The sequence below is a fragment of the Rhincodon typus genome, unplaced genomic scaffold (assembly GCF_021869965.1).
Source record: "Rhincodon typus isolate 14 unplaced genomic scaffold, sRhiTyp1.1 hic_rhity00001744, whole genome shotgun sequence".
In the NCBI taxonomy this organism is placed as follows: Eukaryota; Metazoa; Chordata; class Chondrichthyes; order Orectolobiformes; family Rhincodontidae; genus Rhincodon; species Rhincodon typus.
The window spans coordinates 6,860-25,000 of record NW_025967382.1 but is presented as its reverse complement, the minus strand read 5'-3'; the positions used below and the strand labels follow the sequence as shown (position 1 = coordinate 25,000).

General features: G+C 38.7%; 1 pseudogene; it reads left to right on the top strand.

The window, feature by feature from the left end:
• The first annotated feature begins 13,973 nt into the window (after nucleotides 1–13,973).
• On the top strand, nucleotides 13,974–14,086 carry LOC125481330 (annotated as a pseudogene).
• The last annotated feature ends 4,055 nt before the right edge of the window (nucleotides 14,087–18,141 follow it).

The window sequence follows — 18,141 nt, the reverse complement described above, 5'->3', positions numbered from 1 at the left end:
ATTGCACTTTGATCGTACTGTTCATGATCAACGTGAAGTTTTCTGTTCATTTTACTTCTAATTCCTCTAAACTTACACAAGCATGATGAGTTATTACATTCTTCGTGCTGTGACCTTCCCACCTTTTACCCTGTATAAGGGATGCATCTATATACAGAGCTAAGGTCAGGCCGAAAACCGATGCATATCTCCCTGGTTTTCCTCTTTGTCCCCAAAAGTTGGGAACCAATTTCGCCTGCAGTTCTGTCTTGATAACATTGTATATTATTAAATAAAGTAGTGTTGTTTGGTGCTTTGTGAGCAATGCCACAAGGTGTTCACTTTCAGCTCAAGTGTTAAACCAATGCCTGGTCTAGCAGAAGTTAAAAGTTCCTGTGACACTGTCTGGAGGGAAAAGCGGGAGTGTTCTTCCTGGCATCCTGATTGAAATTTTTGCCTTTATCGCCAAGATCAGATTATCTAGACATTATCACATAGCTGTTGGAGCTTGCTGAATGCTAGTTAAGTGCTGCAGTTCCTGTATTTCAGTATTTTGTTGGCTGTGAATCACTATGGGATACCTTGATGGCTTGAAAGCGTTAAATGGAAGTAAGTTGTCCTATCCTTTAATATCGATGCTATGTGTTAAACCTTGTGTATAACACACAGATCCTACAATGGTTGCAAAAAGTTCCATATTCTTTCCTTCACGGTTTTCTTGATTCTCTCAGATAAAATACAGCAAAGCACAACTGAAGAGTTAAAGAATGTATAAATCAAAATAGGGAACTAACTAGGAAATTACTGCAGACATAAGTTAATCAAGCCTAAAATGTCTGTTTGGAAAGCTGTGATATATTTTTGTTTAAGTTAATGTAAATGTTTAAATTTTGTTTATTATGAAATGTACTTTTTGAAAATGTTACCAAACTTGCCCATTCAATCTTACTCTTCTAATTTTCAATATTTAACTTTAAGACTTCAGCCACAAAACCCTCAACTTTTGCTGAATAGTTTTTTCCCTGGTACGCTCGGAGGGATTCCTTATCAATCCTATATACCTTAAGCATGTACAGTTCATAATTTCTTTGTCTGTAGGTTTCTTTGGATGGAATCAAAGTGTATCTCCTCGTCACTTATTCTTACACCCAACATTTGTTGGGCAACTGTTGCATTTGAAATAGATCATAATGATAAAAACAGATGTCTGCTTGATTTTTAACCTCCTGTGTAACACCACCTGTGATCTAATTTCTTTATCGTAGGATGTGAGCTCCATTGGGAAGGCTAGCATTTATGGACCCATCCCTTTGAGATAAACAGAGCAATATGTTCATTAGGAACGGTTGTTTCTTTATCTGAGTGCTTTAGACCTAGATTGAACAGAAATTTGGAACTATCACATTACCGCTTGTGGTAATGAAGTTGAGTTTTAAAATCTTTCTTTTACCTATGAGCGCCAAGAATTGATTTTTATTTCAATAAACAATATATTAAAAAAATTGAAAATTCAATTTGAACTTTATTTCAGCATGTAATTTTTACGATTTATGGAAGTTTATTTCTTGAAAAGTTTTACTTTGCAGGTACATCGACTTCTGTAAGGCAACTGTGTGATACAGGTGTCAGCAGACCAAAACAGGGTATGGGGAAGGAGACTGGCTTGCAACAAAGTTGTCAAGCTGGCTTATTTTTAAAAAGAAATAAAAATGGCCAGATGCAATTTTGAACAATTTGCTTTAAAGGAACTAAGCCTGAATTTCCACCAATGCTAATAACCTGTAACATGACCACAGCAATGTAAATTACGTAGAATTAAACACTGTTAAGCTTACAAAGAAATAACTTCATCTCGTATTGCAGTTTGTAAATGAGGTTGTACACCCCTTTTCTCAGTTCACGACAAGTTCTGTTCTCCAATCATCCCTGTGTTCACTAGCGTAACTTTATTCTGTCAAACTGTCTTGATTTTAAAATTCCCATTCCTCATTTTCAGAACAAACCTAGTCTGCCGTCAATTCCCCAACCACCCATCTCTGTAATCTCCTTCAATTGCACAAACACTGATATTAGCAGTTGGGTAAACTGACTTGTGTGTTGTGAATCATAATTACTTCTTCATTGACCACCATATATTCAGTTATCCTCTTGTTAATTCTTTCACAAGGTGTAAGTATCATTCATTTGGCCAGCATTTGTTGCCTCACCTAATTTTCCTTGAAGGTGGTTTGATCTACATCCTTAAATCAATACCTTTGGTGTGGCTATGCCCAAAGTGCTGTTTGGAAGAGATTTCCAGGGGTCTTACAAGGCAACAGTGAAACAACCCAGCCTGGACTCAAGTTCTGGAATTTCCTTCTTGCAACTCTCTGCCTTGCTTGTCTCTCTTTAATATGCTTCCTAAACCCTACTACTTTGACCAAGTTATAATTCATCTCATTTCATATCTCTTTGTAGTTCATTGTTATACTATCTTTTAAAATCACAGATTTAGGGGACACAGTAGGTCATTTCGGACTCAGATGAGGAGACATTTCTTCTTTCAGAGTAGTGAGGTTGTAGACCTCTGCCTCAGAAAGCAGTTGAGACCAAAACATTGAATGTTTTCAAGACTGAATTAGATACAGTTCTTAGGGCTAAAGGGATTAAAGGGCACGGGGAGAAATCAGTAACAGGGTGCTGATCAGTCATGATCATATTGAATGTTGGAGTAGGCTTCAAGTGCTGAATGGCTTAGTCTTGCACCTGTTTTCTGGTTCTGATGTCCCTGTGAAGAACTTTGATAGATTTTATTCCAGTGAATGTGCTGTGCAAGCATCAACCTTGTATTAACTTGCAGGATATCCTGACAGCGCCACAAGAAGTGAAGTGGTCTCTGTTGTTATGTAAGGAAGCTTGGCCACCAATTACACCAAATTCTCTCTCAAAGCAATGAAATTAATGCCCCAACAATGTATTTGTGATGTTAACTAAGAGAAAATGTTTCAGCAGGACACAAGAATAATTTCTTTTTATCATATCGTGCCCTGGGAACTTTAACTTTCTTGCTAATACAATTTTTAACTCATTCGTGGTATGTGGGCGTCAATGAGCTAGCATTTACTGCCCACCCTTAAATTGAGTGGCTTGGTAGACCATTTCAGAGTGCAAATAAGAGAGTGCCATTTGGTTCTGGAGTCGCATGTCACGCATACCAAGTAAAGTCTTCTGAAAGATGATTAGTGATCCAAATGGGTATTTATAACAATCAGTTATGATTTCTTGGCACCATTGTGGAGATTAACTTTGTACTTGAGATGTATTAGTTTAAATTTGTGGTGGTATTTGAACCAGTTTCCCCCACTGCATCTACATCTATTGGAAGGGTGTCTGGAAATTGATCACAACCAAAATGCATTGTCCAATGCGATTTGCAATTTTAGCAGTTACGTTGTGAAATGCATTAAGAAAAGCAGCATTCATTCAAACTTGCGTGACACCTGGCATTTTGCTAGAATGCTGAGCATTCAATCCCTGCTCCCCTTCCCATTGGAATTGAATTTGAACATGGCGCTGTCTCATAAAAGCGAGAAGAGGAAAGAAGTGAAAACGTGCTTCCTGTCAGTTGAGAAATCAACAATTCAAAACTAGCTTTGACAGTCCACCTGAAAGTGCAATTGGGTGGAAAGAAACACAAATATCCTTGTTTCTAACTGAACTTATGTATATTTTGCACATATGTTCTTGTCCAATTGTTCCAGTTTTGTTTATTTTCTGTCTTCGAATATCATAACTACTAAATCAAATACTTAATACAAAAGCTTTTTAAACTTCAGCTGAATGAAATTCTCCTCTGCTTCTCCAAAATGATGCTTCTAAGCCTGTTCTTGTGGTTAAGAACTAGTTTATTATCCTTTGTGCCTTCCTCCACGTTATCGTAGAGCCCCAGGGGTATACTTGCATCTGATCACAATAATGTGTTCTCATGTAACACGGCCTTATTTCTTTGCAAGCTCTGACTCATGTTGGGGAATGATTACACTAGTGTTGTTGGCAGGCATATTACATGTGTGTGTACGTGTATGGGCAATGTCTGTAAACTATGTGGCTCACAGGGCATCGAGACTGAGACCAACTGTCCCTTAACAATGAGTCAGTATTTCCAGCAGGCATCAGTACACGTACAGAACAAACAGGATCTGAGCCAGTTTCTCCCTCTAGAATAATAAGACCATTGTTGTACACCTGCAAACCTAGCTGTGGTTCCCAGGCTGAATTAATTTAGCACAGTTTAGAAACCTAATCTATGGGGGTCTTGAGATACTGTAGTAGCATCCCTACCTCTGGGTCAAAAGGCCTGGATTCAAGACCCACCTGCTACTGCAGATGTCTCTCATAACTTGTCTGAACAGATTAATTAAAAATATCTCCAGGAACTAAATCTGAGATTCACCAGGTCATTGATAATTTGCACATGTTGTCTGTCGACTGCAAATTGGAAGGCAATTGTTTATTATTCAAACTCTATAATATGTATAAGTGAATGGGCTGACTGTATCTCGTATTCATTTTAGTCAGGACCTGTTGATGTGATACAGGTTACATTTAGAAGTAAAATCTATCTAGATGCTGAATAAAGCAGAATAAAGCTGAATCTAGCGGCACAGGATAAAGGTAGCTGGGTGACTGTCAGGAAGGGGAAAGGGAATAGGCAGACAGTGCAGGAATCTCCTGTGGCCGTTCCCCTCAATAATAAGTATACCGTTTTGGATACTGTTGGAGGGGGGATGACCTACCAGGGGGTGGCCATAGCGGACAGGTCTCTGGCACTGAGCCTGACCCTGTGGCAAAGAAGGGAAGGGGAGAGAATAGGAGAGCAATTGTAGTGGGGGACTCGATAGTACGAGGCACAGACAGGCGGTTCTGTGGACGCGAACGAGATGAAAGGATGGTATGTTGCCTCACGGGTGCCAGGGTCTGTGATGTCTCGGATCGTGCCTTCAAGATCCTTAACGGGGAGGGTGAGCAACTAGCAGTCATGGTACATATCAGTACCAATGACATAGGGAGAAAAAGGACTGAGAATGTGAAAAATGGGTACAGGGAGTTAGGTTGGAAGCTGAAGCTCAGGACAAACAGGGTAGTTATCTCTGGATTACTACCAGTGCCACGTGATAACGAGGTAAGAAATAGGGAGAGAGTGCAGCTAAGCACGTGGCTACAGGGCTGGTGTAGGAGGGAGGGCTTCCATTATGTGGATAATTGGAGCACATTCTGGGGAAGGTGAGACCTGTACAGTAAGGACAAGTTGCACCTGAACCGGAAGGGCACAAATATCCTGGGAGGGAGGTTTGCTCGAACTGTACAGGATGGTTTAAACTAGATTGTCGGGGCTAGGGAACCAGATTTATAATTCAGAGGATGAGGTGTTCGGCCTTCTGACAGACACAGCAGGGAGTGAGGCGCTTTATAAAGAAATGCGGTCGATGGAGCGTAATTGCGGATACCCAGATGGTTTGAGGTGTGTATACTTCAATGCTAGATGTATCGGAAATAAAGCGGATGAGCTTAGAGCATGGTTCAGTACTTGGAACTACGATGTTGTGGCCATTACAGAAACTTGGGTAACTCAGGGAGGGGAATGGTGGTTGGAAGTTCTGGGATTGAGATGCTTTAAAAGAAATAGGGAGGGTGGAAAAAGAGGTGGGGGAGTGGCATCGCTAGTCAGGGCAAGTATAGCAGCTACTGAAAGGCAGTTCGAGAATGATATGTCTACAGAGTCAGTTTGGGAGTCTTTTTACAGACCCCCTAATAGTTGCAGAGAAGTAGAGGAGCGGATTGGGAGGCAGATACTGAAAAGGTGCAGAGGTCACAGGGTTGTAGTCATGGGTGACTTCAACTTTCCAAATATTGATTGGAAACATTTTAGTTGTAATAGTTTAGATGGAGCAGATTTTGTCCAGCGCGTTCAGGAAGGATTCCTGACACAGTATGTAGATAGACCAACACGAGGAGAGGCCACTTTGGATTTGGTGCTTGGCAACGAACCGGGCCAAGTGTTAGACCTGTTGGTAGGAGAGCATTTTGGCGGTAGTGATCATAACTCTGTTTCTTTCACGATAGTCATGGATAAGGATAGGTACATACGGCAGGGTAAAGTTTATAATTGGGGGAAGGGTAGTTACAATTTCAGTTAGGCAAGAACTGGGTAACATAAATTGGGAACAGATGCTGTCAGCAAAGAGCACCGCAAAAATGTGGAGATTGTTTAAGGGGTGCATACTGCATGTGCTCGATACGTTTGTCCCTAGCAGGCAGAGAAGATGCGGTCGAGTGAGGGAGCCATGGTTCTCGAGAGAGGTCGAACAACTGGTTAAGAGGAAGAAGGAGGCTTATGTAAGGTTTAGGAAAAGAGGAATGGAAAAGGCTCTAGAGGGATACAAGTTAGCCAGGAAGGAGCTGAGGAAAGGGCGATGGGGGGCATGAGAAAACCTTGGCGGATAGGATCAAGGAAAACTCCTCCAAGACTTTTTACACGTATGTGCAGAACAAGAGAATGACCAGACAAAGGGTAGGGCCGATCAAGGATTGTAAAGGGAATTTGTGCACAGAGCCTAAAGAGATAGGAGAGGTTCTTAATGAATACTTTTCTTCAGTATTCACAACCGAGAGGGACCTAGTTGTGGAGGAGGGTGTTGTGAAACAGGCAGGTAGGCTAGAGGAGGTTGACGTTAGTAAAGATGTGCTAGGAATTCTGAGGAAGTTGAAGATAAATAAGTCCCCCGAGCCTGATGGGATTTATCCAAGGATTCTATGGGAAGCGAGGGACGAGATCGCAGGGCCTTCGGTGATGATCTTTTCGTCCTCGCTGTCCATGGGTGTAGTGCCGGAAGATTGGAAAGTGGCAAACGTCATTCCCTTGTTCAACAAAGGGAACAGGGATAACCTCGGAAATTACAGACCAGTTAGTCTTACGTCAGTGGTGGACAAATTATTGGAAAGGGTTCTGAGAGACAGGATTTATGATCCCTTGGAAAGGCACAGTTTGATTCGTGATAGTCAGCATGGATTTGTGAGGGGTAGATCATGCCTCTCAAACCTTACTGAATTCTTTGAAGAGGTGACCAAACATGTGGATGAAGGTGGAGCAGTCGATGTGATATACATGGATTTAAGTAAGGAGTTTGATAAGGTTCTCCAGGGTATGCTCATCCATAAGGTAAGGAGGCATGGGATAGGGGGAAATGTGGCAGATTGGATTCAGAATTGGCTGACCCTTAGAAGACAAAGGGTGGTAGTGGACGGAACATATTCAGCATGGTGCTCAGTTACAAGTGGTGTACCACAAGGATCTGTTCTGGGTCCTCTTCTATTTGTGATTTTTGTAAATGATTTGGATGAAGGAGTAGAAAGGTGGATTAGCAAGTTTGCGGACGATATGAAGTTGGGTCACGTTGTGGACAGTGCGGAGGGTTGTTCTCGGTTACAAAGGGACATTGATAGAATGCAGAGCTGGGCTGAGAAGTGGCAGACGGAGTTTAACCCTGAAAAGTGTGAGGTGATTCATTTTGGAAGGACAAACTTGAAAGCAGAATACAGGGTTAATGGAAAGATTCTTGGCAGTGTGGAGGAGCAGAGGGATCTTGGGGTTCGTGTTCACAGTTCCCTGAAAGCTGCCACCCAGGTGGATAGAGTTGTTAAGGCGTATGGTGTGTTAGCTTTCATTAATAGAAGGATTGAGTTCAAGAGCCGTGAAGTTATGCTCCAGCTATACAAAAGCCTGGTTCGGCCACATCTGGAGTATTGTGTCCAGTTCTGGTCACCTCATTACAGGAAAGATATGGAAGCATTAGAAAAGGTGCAGAGGAGATTTACCAGGATGTTGCCTGGAACGGAGGGAAGGTCTTACGAGGAAAGGTTGCGAGACCTACGGCTTTTCTCTTTTTAGAACGACGAAGGATTAGAGGTGACTTGATAGAAGTGTACAAAATGATCAGAGGTATAGATAGAGTGGACAGCCAGAGACTTTTTTTCTAGGGTGGAGGTAGCTTTTACAAGGGGACATAGTTTTAAAGTGAGTGGAGGTAGATATGGGGGAGATGTCAGAGGTAGGTCCTTTACTCAGAGTGGTAGGGGCGTGGAATGCATTGCCGGAGAGGTAGTGGAGTCGGCCTCATTAGGGGCATTTAAGCTGTTATTAGATAGGCATATGGATGATAGTATAAGGTAGCGGTGGAGGTTAGATAGACCTTAGGTTTAGGGTAAAAATTTGGCACAACATCGTGGGCCGAAGGGCCTGTACTGTTCTATGTTCTATAAAATAGTTTAAATTTGTAATGTGTTTTGTTACTGTGTTAGTAATTAATCACCTATTCTGACTAAAATGAGCTTTTTACAGATTTGTCATAAGCCACTGTTTCTTAGGAGGTCACCACTAACGTTTCTCCTGCTTTGCAGCTAATTGGTGACTCACCTTAACTCCCGTAACTACCATTGTCACTAGAATATGTGTATGAATTTGTATATTGGATCTCAATTTTGCATTTTTTGTTCCCGTGTACTTTTGATGTTTTGATTACAATGCCAATATAACTTTGTTTTTTTGTTTTATTGTTCTTTCACAGTGAAATTCACTAAGCTTTAGTTATATCATTGTGGAAATACAAGCTATAGTTAGTGCTGGTATTTTTCATCAAGTTGGCAATACAAAAATTTCAAGTTCTCTCACTAAACTACACTGAAATCCTTGAGTTGCGACTAATGTTTGCTTTTATGAAAGGTGTCCAAAAGGGTTGTCATGATTGGCACAATTGTTTTTCAACTCCATACCCTCAATTTGTTTTTTTTTAAATTAAGGTGGGCAGTCATTGAGGGTTTTTGAGGGCTGATGCAATTAGTTACAACAAATGAAAAATGTATGATATGCTGAAGGAATTTCTGCTGCAAATTGACTTTCCTATAATGCTGCAATCATTTTTCCACGCTGATTGGAATGAATGTTTCTTTGTTTCATTCTTGTTCTTCAGTGTAATTGCAGCTGATGAATATATTCTATCTTCATGTAGCTTGTTTATTGGGTTAACGAACACCAAAAGGTGTAAATTATATCGGCAAGTCAATCAATGTGTTAATTTAACTAGTTTAAAATTTCGCAAATTGCTCTGCCACTTCTAACTTGTGAATGGCTCATTCTCTGTAAATGGATTATTTTCAGGTGCTTCAGCTGCCGAGATTTTTTGATGCACGGAATATTACAGGGACAGTTTGCGAAATTCTGCCATTTGATCTAACAGCCTAGTATTACTATGGAAGCTTAATTTGAGTGTTATGGCAGTGGATTTGGGAAAGCATTAATCAAGGGGAGACCCAAAAGCTCTGAGTAGCTTTCTCCATGTTTTGCTGCATTTATACATTTCAGGATGCCATTTGAATGCCAGTAGAAGGGAGGATGTTCTTTTTGACTTCTCTGACTTTGAGACAGAGCACAAAAATGTTTTCCTGGGGCCGTAAGAGGTTAAGATTGTAGTTGTACTATGCTGGCTGAATCAAGAGCATTGTGACCTTATTACTGTAGACTGAGTATTAAATGCCTTTCGAGGTCAAGTGGAGACCAGTGTAATTGTTAAATGAATAACTGGACTATTGCAAACAAACAGAACAAGAATTTAAACTGAATTTATGTGAGAATTACTTTTAATGATTCTGGAAAAGCATATTGAGACAAATTGTCAATGAAGACTGCAGTCTGTCTGCATCATTGGGATGAGCAACAAGGGAACTAGATTATTGTGTCTCGTGTGTGAATCAGTTAAAATGTGACCCTGTGTATTGCTTTGTTACTGATTTTAATAATGAAACTAAATGTAGAGAGTATTTTTCTCATAATCTCTTAGTATGTCTTAAGTTTGTGTTGTTTGTTTACCTTTTTTAGCTGAGTTAGTGTCTCCATGGCAATATTAAGTCACACGGCCTCTGGGTGTTGGCTCAAAGTTTGGTGAAGCTATGGTAAAAACAAGCTGAGAATAAATGAAAATGAGTTCATAGTGTGGTCTGAGGGTTGTGAAATATTTCATTAACAAATCACCATTATCTTGGGCTGTCAGTGTGCCCAAAATTATGACCCTATTGCTGCAGCAGCATTTATTTTTAACTGGTTCTGAGTGAATATGGGAAAAATAACAAGTAACTAGTCACTTCTGTAATTCTTATTGTTCATGATGCATTGCAAATTATATTTATCGTAGGGATGTCTTTGTGATCTTAATCCTGCTGTTGATGCTGTCCTGTCCTTTCACCTCTCATAAATAATGGAAGTCTTTCTTGTTCACATTCTGGAAATCAACATTTTCATCCTTAATCTTGTATGCGATTGAAGTTCATTATTCATTTGGATCTCCACTCAATCCCTTTTAACAATGACTAACCTTGTGTATTGTTCAAATGAGTGGCAGCATCCATCCAAACATAGGAAATATGCTGCAGTTTAATTCTCCAGTTTACTCAGAAGTTGATGAGGGTGTTGGGCATAATCTCGGCCTAATTCTAATTAATGATAACTCATTTGATATCAACTTCAGATCTGTTTAGCCCAAAATAGGCAATCTTGCTTGGATCCCACAAGGACATCTGGTGTAGAAAATAGAGACTTCACGCTGCTATTGCATACAAAGTTTGAAGGTATTTTTGTGGCAGAGGAATCTTTCCTCCTAGCAGTTTTACATGTGCCTAAGGAGTAATCGGTGTTAATACTGGATGCCAAAAATGAGCACAAACTGGTTGGGTGAAATGGCCTGTTTTGGTGCTGCATTTTCTGCATAATCGTTTTGCTTAAGCACAATGTGACAATTGTTTATTTTTAATTGCCTAATAAAATAAGAGGTTAAAGGCCTGCAGTTCCTTTAGAACTCAAAACATACTTTTACGTTTACTTTTAATCATTTTCAGATTGCTTGATTTCCAGAGAAGCGCAAGAGTTATTTAGAGCTCTCCAATACTTTTCAGCAGCTGGCATTTAATCAGAATATTATACATGAGAAAAATAGGGCTATTTATGGGGAGTGTGATGTAATGAGAAGGGAAAGGTTGGGAAATTCAGTGCTTTGAGTTGAGAAGGCATGGCAGACTTCATTCATCCCTGGTATTTGCCAAGTAACCAATCTTGTTTCCGGTAGCAATGTTGAAGTTAAGCTGTGCAACCCCACAATGGAGGGTAAACAATTGACTATGATTTCTTCAGCTAATTTACGTCCTAAGTAGAAACAACCTAATTCAGTGTTTGAACTTAAAAGTTGCTAAATGGTGGTTATTTTAATATGCTTCCTATTGGTAGTGCCATTTTTATTGGTTGAAAATATCTGCAATGTCCAATCCTTTATCAACACCAGTAACTAGACTTGTAAAATTTACACTTCTTGTTTACAGTACTCTCAATTGCTTGTGCTGTAGTTCCAGTAAACTTTAACCCATTATTGTTTTTAAATCAAATTTTGTGACTTCAGTGTAATATCATTGATCCACCAAACATTTGTGACAACATAACTTTACAACATTTCAAACTGTTCTAATATTGAAACAGTTAATGTACTAGAGTTTCATTCAATAGAAAATCCTACTTGTCACTGACCTCATGGTGGAGGCATATTCTGTACTGTAAAAAAAATTTTCAAAGTATGCAGACTGCGGCTTGGATTAGCGACTGACGTCCTTTACTTTCCTATCTAAATTTGGTAGCCCTTCAACTGATGGTCATTCTTGTGTTTTGTATTTGTGCCTAATGAATATATAACTTCACATTCATTATGCAATTTGGTCTTTCCCAGTCCAAGTGAGCTCAGGAAAAAGATATGTGACTTGCATCGTAATATGCTACTTCCTGTTTGATACAATAACAGTTTCTGTCCTGGATTAGACTTTGTTTTAGCAGTTTCTGCAACATGGAAAAGAAAATAGATTATTTATATATAAAGTTGAAAAAAAATACATGTATTGGTTTGGTAAACTTTAAAACTTCCTTGGCAGATTAGTATAAATTATTAAATAGATTAAATAAATTTGTATTCCTGGATTATAGTGTAAAACAAGTAATTTTGTAAATTATTTTTATAACATTTTGCAATGTGCAATAAATAGAATACTTTTTTTTTCCACCTTTGCTAGAGGAATTACATCTTATGGTGCCAAAAATGACTTTGAATTTACCAAGTGTAGACATGACCTAAGCTTTGGAACTAAGTACATTAATATGGGCCAGCACCAACTGATGTAATGTTCTAAGTTTAGGCAGTAAAAGCCCTAAACTGTGTTGACATCATTGGCTCTATTCAACTTATTCTGAATGAGTGAGCTGAGGTATTTTTCATCTCAAACTACTCAAGTATTAAGGTGACATCATTGGCATCCCTTTGATAAAGTACATTTTGCTCACAGCATTGGCATTTTAGGAATTCCTATGGGTGATGTTAATAATGTGGACTTTAGCCACGCTGCCTTCAGTTACTGTAGAAAAATTGCAACATTGACTGGCATTCAATGTTTGTAGATTTACCTGAAGCTCTCAAAATGTGTTTTATTATTTCAAAAGCAGTTTGACAGTGTATCTAAATGTTTACTAAAGCATGAAATGACTTGAAATAAATTCAGAATATTGCTTTAAAGCCTTAAAACCAATCAACTGTTGGAATATGAGGTCTGAAATACCAACTGGCACAAAGTGCATTTAACTTTCAATATCATACAAAAATGGGATAAACTTATTGAGAGATCTTCCAAACAAAAATAGAGATGCAAGCTTTAGGCTCATTAGTCGAATGGTAGACTGGATCAGCTGGGTTCTTTTCGTCATAGTTTAGTTCAGATAATACAAGAAAATAATGTCAGCTAAGTAGACTGCAGTTTGCTAAAGTACTTATTTAAAAACAGTCAAACCAGTTTGAAATTTTAGCCAATTAATAGCTGATCTCCATCATACCAAGCAGGGATATTTGTTATACTGAAGAAATGCAGTTGTCAAAAATAAGTTTGTTTTTTTTAATTCTGTCGAATTGTGGTTCTGAAGTTAGGTTTATTGGGTTATCTATGGACTGTTGATCTGATGCTATTGTATTATTGTGACTGTCGTTACATTTTTAGTCAGATGCAAAAATGTTTTTCATGATCCTTTTTCCAAACAGAACTTCTCTACAATGCATGCATGGGGATGGGAAAAGAAAATTTATTCTCACCTTCATTGCTATAAGTAACCAATTTAATTTGTATCATACTGTTCACAAGACCAAGGGACCACCTGTATTCCAAAAGGAATTGAAAAACACTGAGCAGGAAATAAGAGGTCATCTCAAAGGATGGTCATGAAAAATTGAGATTTTTGAAGGTGCAGAGAAAACAAAACTCGAAATCAAGCAGAGAATTCTAAAGGGTGATAGAATAATAACTGGTGACTCAATTATCAATGGCGTAAGCTAAAAGGATTTTGTATGCCAAATTTAGAAAACGGTATTCTGGCTAGGTAGTTTGGGGAAGATTGAGCCAATTATGGTAAAATTGATGGCTAGCAGAGTGTGAATTGGAAAACAGGTGTCAAAGTTCTAGTCACTTCACCTGAGGATGGTACTGTGACAGATTGGCAAGGATACAAATAAAGCAGTATGATGCTTGTTATTGTGTACCAGCCACAAATGATGCTTTTGAGGTTAGAAAATTTTGTTTCAGCCCTGTCACAGTTTTGGGGTGGCAAATGCATGGTGAGTTTTGCAGCTGGCTGGGTGAGATAGTAGAATGGCAATGTGGAAGGAAGTGGAATAGCTGTTTTGGTGATGAGGTCAAGGTGGGAGTTGAAGCTGAGGTCCAAGTTCAGTAGGACTCATTGCAAGATACAGCTCAGTCAAGAGAGATGAGCAATGGATCAAAGTTGTTGAATATCTTGAGAAAAGTACTTGCAGCATGTCATGATTTGATGTTGGGTTGGCGACTGGGCAACATTGTTATTCCATCCAATGAAAATTTGCCTTCTACTGCTTATGTTGCCAAGCAGTAGAGAGAAGGCTAGCTGTCCCCTTGGAACTGGCCCAGAGACCTTAGAATACAAATGGTTAAGCATTGCCATCTACTCCACGTCATCTAACCATGTTTAGGGCCCTCTTAAGGCGCAGGGATAGGTTCCCTACTCTGGACCAGGAGGCCTGGGTTCAAATCCCACCTGCTCCAGAGGTGTGTAATAACCTGTTCAGAGTTGTTAATTGGTTAATAAAAATGGTTGCCAAACAATCCTGCAGATAATATAGCAAATATTGCTAATTATCATTGCAATTGTCTATCAAGTCAATGCTTGCATGTTCTGTCATCCAATTAGTTATTGCTAATCAGATAATACTTAAAGATAACTCAGCTTTGGATGCACCTTGGATCATCAACATAAATCAAAATTACTGATCTGATGAGCACTAAACTAATGACAGAAGTTTCCGAAATACGACAGCAATGCATTTAAACAGAATATCCCACGAATGTAATGAGTCTCACTTATCAGGTAAGTGAGATGTATGTGCGATGTACACTGTCAGCCTTGTTCCTGTTGATCAGTCTTTCAAACAAATCTAAAGACTATTTTGAGGATATGATGTGAATTTCAGAGGTTTATGCCATTGTTCAAAATAACTTGTCTGGTCTGAGGGCTACACAGTGGCTTCTCCTTGGAGATGTTGTTTACTTAGGAATGCAGGAACCATGTCTGAACCATAAAGGAAAAGTAGTGTCTGGTGTACTTCTGTTTTGTATTTTGAAGTTTTGTTTTATTTGTAGCAATGAATGTTTGTAACTTCAAGTTCAGACAAGAAACTTGAATTTTTACTGTCTCTGTCATGGTCCCAGGAAGCACTTCATGGTCAATGAAATTTGTTGTAATGTTGTAATCTTGGGAGTGTATTATCCAATTTGCACATGTTAAGCTCCCACAAACACAAGTTAAATAGAGGTTTTTTTTTCCTGTGAAGTGGGTCAAAGGACAATTATTGGCCAGTACACCTGGAATAATTCCTTTAACCTTCTTCAAAATAGTGTCATGGATCTTTTATATTCTGCCGAAGTCTGATGTCATTTGGATCAGACCGCAGTTCTGATAACGTAGCATTGTCTCAATGCTGATTTGCAGTATAAATCTTGATTTTTCTTTCGCTCAAGTTTTTTTGAGTGGGATTTGAATTCACAACTTTGATTCAGGCTTGCATGCTTTCAGCTGAGGATTTGCATTTGTATGGTATTTTTGTCACTGTGCATTTAGTACTTGATGTATTGCTTTAACATGTAGTGTCTGTTTTTCAGACAAATGAGGGAAGATATTTTGTGAAGTGAGATGAGCCACTATTTTTTTGGTGGTGATTGAAGAAAATAGATTGCCAGAAAAACACCCTCCTCCAATTCACCACATGACCTGGGGTCTTGCCGAGATCTTAGTAAGAACAATGGTAGTTTGGGAATTTGTATTTCTTTTCCCTTACACTGAGATGTTAGCAATTATTACACCACAAGTCCTGGGAGTGGGGCGGGGGGTGGGGGGTTGCTCATCCAACTTACTATGGAGGCAAAAATGTTAGAGATAATCGGAAACATACTTGTATTAATACTACATAATCTATTAACACATTCTTGACTTCTGACCTGGTATGTTTGAATTTTAATTTGCAAAGTGTTTTGTAAACTGTACTAATGCTCACTATATACAGTATTGTGTACTCCTTTTATTTCTTATCCTTTTATGCAGTGGAGTAAAAATAAATTCCAGTTAGCTCAATTTTATGCTGAATAGCTTGGGGTGATGAGCTAAGCTGTGTAGAGTATAAGGTCAAATGTCATCCTTGGTCTGTGCTGTTACGTTATCTCAGCTGGGCAGCAATTGAGGTCTAGGATTTTTTGTATCAGTTTTGGAAAAGGGAATATCAGCCAAGTTTCCAGCTCCAGTGACTCATTACTAGAAACTGAATGTGAATTTTAAGTAAGGAAGAGTTCAGCTTGACTGTGATGTCAACTGTTGGACAATGGAGGAAACATTGCTTTATGAAGATCAGCTGTTTAATTCTCAAATGGTCATCTTTTAAAGCATAATCTCGCAAGTATTGAAGCTATGAGAAAAAGTGCAAAATAGCAGAAGGCTGGAGAATTGTTACAATTTATCAAATACGCCGTTGAATAGGCTCCCTCCTGTTGGTGCTACGAATTAGGGTTCGCTGCTATTCAGTATTGTCAGGAGAAAATTGGTAACTTTGTCAAGGCCATGACCAGCAATCTTGTAACTGTAATATGTTTAGCTATATCTGCTCATTAATGGAAGACTTTATTTGAAAAATATGAATGTCAGCAATTTCAGCTGATATGAATTTCCATGTTTATTTTAAGTTTCATGTCACCTTTGAGACTGGTGAATTCTTGAGCAGAATTTGAACTTAAAGGTATTAAGGGATAAATAACAAAGGTGGATATATGGAATTTAGTCAAAGATCAGCCATGGTCTTATTGACTGGTGCTTACCTTGTCCTTTTCCTGTAGTAATAATTGAAAAAACCTGATCTGAATTGGGTCTTAGTGTATACTTCCCAGATGCTGAAAACATAGATGGTTGGTAAACCATAAGTATCAATCTCTGGGACAAAATCAGAAGTTGCTGGAAAAATCTGTTGACTTTGCCAGTAATTTCTGATTTTGTTTGATTTTCAGCATCTGCAGTTCCTTCTTTTTTTTTAAAACAATCTCTGAGTATCTTGTGTGCTCATTCATTATCCTCAGGTTTGTGGTTTCCTCTTCTCTGCCATTCATTGTTCACTGAGGGGAAAAATATGCTGTTGTTTTTGGCATCATTATTGAACTTCATGATTGACTAACATGTTGGACATCTGGGCTTTTTTATACTTAAATTGACAAATTAAATTTACCTTCAAAAACATGCAATATTGTCACATCAACATTGTCAATACAGTGAGATAATGCACATAATTAAGTTGGCAATTTAGTGTATGCACCAGAAATCAAACCCATAAACTTTTCATATGAAATGTGTACTTCACGACACTTCTTCCCTGCCCCCCACACACACTGGAAGATTAGCCATTATGTGTATGTTTGTCTTCCATAATGTAGAAAGTTGTTGAAAATGAAGTACATTAATTAACTTTTGGAATTCAGTTCGCTGTGTAAAATGTTGCTTTTGAGTATAGCTAAAGGATACTTCTGTGGAATGTGCCATTAAGGTGCATTTCAAGAGGAAACTGAGGCATGTGGTGGGAACTAATTAGTCAGAAGTGCCAAAAATAAAACAAAAGCTTCTGAATGGGAGGAGGGGAAAGGAAGTCCTAGTGTATCATCCATCAACCACAGAACCATTTATTTTTGATGGGAATGAGATGAATTTCAAGGAATCTGAATTCTAGCAAGTACTTGTCTTTTTAAAATTGACTTAAAAATGTTAATATTTCACTGTTGGAGAGGGAAGAGAGAGGGTTGACTGGGGCGAATACATTTTATTTGAAGTACAACCACATTTAACAATGGTGCTCACAAAATGAAAGTTAGTTTTGGGGGCAAAAAATGTCAAATGTTCCTCCCAATAGAGATCGATCATGTCTGGTGTGTTCGACACCAAACTTATCTGGGGAGTTGGTGGACTTCAACATAGGCAAATGTGAAGTCAGTAGGCCCCATTATTTCTGGAATATTGAAGGAAAATAGCACATTTTCCACACCTGAATATGATTTTATCAATTCCTCCTGAAAGTCAAAAGATGTCAACTAAGGACAGCCACTACAGAATTTTATGACCTCCCTTAGTTGTTTTAGCCTTTTAGCACTCATTGTAAATGTGGACAGTGGCATTTGAGTGGGGTTCAAGAGCGGGAGTGTCATCTGTGGGGGATCAATATGTTCAAGAGAAAAGGAGAAATATTTTGGGAATAAAGAAAACTTAGTTTACAGCTTGACAAGGAAATATAAGCATGAAAAGTAATCCAATAAAACTTCTTTCTGAATGTAATTCTGCTTACTTTCTGCTTTGGAAGTGGGTGTGCTTTTTTAAAGTTCAATTGTCTGAAAATGAACTTGAAAAGCTAATTATCCAGCCAGTTGAAAGCTGAGATTTGAAGGATTGACATTGCAGCATAATAGATGTGAGCAAATCAAACTTCTTTTTTGTGAATTTTATCT